At 36.9% G+C, this 2,121-nt stretch overlaps 1 pseudogene; it reads right to left on the reverse strand.

Moving 5' to 3' along the window:
* Window positions 1-475: 475 nt before the first annotated feature.
* LOC100958874 lies at window positions 476-1,561 on the reverse strand (annotated as a pseudogene).
* Between the last annotated feature and the right edge of the window lie 560 nt (window positions 1,562-2,121).

Raw genomic sequence — 2,121 nt, forward strand, 5'->3', positions numbered from 1 at the left:
AAAAAAAGAACAGAGAAAATAAGAGAGAAAAGAGAAGAGAAGAGAAGAATTTAATGGCAGAGCAGGAGAAAATCCTGGGCTAGTTTCTAATGTGGTAAAATATGCTTTCCAACCTCCTGGATTCAGTAAGGGTATAATTCACAAGTAACTACTCCCTTGAACATCAAAGTTGACCATATATGTATTGAAATACTTTCCTTTTGGTGCTTATGGGTTCCACTTTGGTACCAGAAACTGGACTAGAAATGGTAACCATGTTTCTTGAAGGGTTCTCAGCAGTGTATGCAGAAGAATCCTCTTTTCTGAAAGAGCTGAAGTTTCTGTGCTTGTCACTCAGTGACCTTGGAAATTTAGGGAGGAGACCAAGTGCTAGCATTGTGTACACTTAAGTATGATAGCCAGCTTCTTAGGAAGCCAGTAGCTTACTAGGAAGTGGGCTCCTCAGATTATGTCCTCAGGTGGATTATAATCAAGGTTACTCAGCCAGCAGGGGCTTGCTGAGTGGCTGGAGGGTCCTCTGGCTGACTGTATTCTTCTTCAGTGACAACATGGGGGATTTCTTATCCCTGAGGGTATAGCAGAGCAAGTCATCTAAAGTCCAAGTGGTGACATGGCCAGTGATGTGCAGTTTCCCATAGATCTCATCAAATTTGGCCAAAAAGGCAGGCACACCCTTCACTTTTTCCCTCACTTTGGCCAGCACTTCTTCTGAGAACACATGTCTTTTCACAAATCTTCATACATTTCCTTCTGCAGCATCTGTTAGTATCTTTATGGGGGTTTCCAACATATTTGACTGGATATGGAATATAATATTTAAATCAGTGCAGGCTATGCTTTCTGGATCCATGATTTGAGAGAAAATGGACATAGTTTTTTCCACTGGTTATGATTCAGAACTGATGTCACAGCAAAACAGTATGCTTCCCTGGAGAGAGCTTCTCCTTTGATTAGGGATTCTTCTCTAAACATAGTACAGATTTTGAGAGATTCAGAGATATTCAGTTTGTAGAAAATTCCACAAGCAAGGACATAGGTATCTTTGATGAACTTCACATCTTAGTTTTTCATCTCCACCAATACTTCTGAAGCACTTTCATATTTACTCTTGATAATAACATATCCATCAAAATATTGTATGATGTCATATCTGAGAAAAACCTGGTGGACACTGGTCTTTGATGAGTGTTCTCCCAAAGTAACATTTTTGTTCTTTGCCTGGTACCTGTACATGACACATTTAGCTAGCTCCATATCATCCTGGGACTCACACAAATGAAGCAATGTTCTCAACTTCTCCTTCAAAGATGAGCTTGTTCTGGGTCAATTTCTCTACCAAGTTTCTAAAATAGATTTCTTTGGTTCCAGGAAAATTATATATAATAGTCACCTTCTCATGATGAAATTCTTTTAATTTTATAATATTATCTAGAAGTAGATATCTTCTAGTTTCAAGAGGGCAGCGGCAACAGTTGGAGCAGGAGCCTCTCATCCCAGGATATAAAGAAGTTCTCAGCATTTGCTGTAGAACTTGTCCTGAGGGCTGAAATGTGGCAGCCATGCTGTCCTGAGAACTACCAATTCTTGAGATAGGGGTGTTGAAATCATCAACTGCAGTTGTGGATTTTACTTTTCTCCTTTCCATTCTATCTGTTGTTGCTTTATGTATTTTGAGAGTCTATTGTTTGCTGCATACACAATTAGGATCATTATTTCTTTTGGGGGAATTGATCAATACAGAATATATCTTGTTGTCTCTAGAAATTTTCTTTGCTCTGAAATCTGCTTTATTAGATATTAATATAACTGCTACTTGTCTTTTTTAAATTAATGTTTGTATGGTATGTCTATTTTCATCTTTTTGCTTTCAACCTGCCTATATTAGTATATAAGAGTTTTTATAAGTAGCATATAATTGGGTCACATTTATGCATTTTTCTAATTTCTATTTTTGATTAGTATAATCAGACAATTCACACTTTATATAATTATTGGTGTGTTAGTGCTGAACAGTGCCATTTTGTTAGGATCTTGATCCTCTGTGTTTCTTTCTTTCTTTTCCCTGGATAACTTGAATATTGTTTTATAATTCTAACTTGATTTATCTTTAATGTTTTGATA

Source organism: Otolemur garnettii, unplaced genomic scaffold (genome assembly GCF_000181295.1).
Source record: "Otolemur garnettii isolate 467f Iridium unplaced genomic scaffold, OtoGar3 scaffold00215, whole genome shotgun sequence".
NCBI classification, from domain to species: domain Eukaryota; kingdom Metazoa; phylum Chordata; class Mammalia; order Primates; family Galagidae; genus Otolemur; species Otolemur garnettii.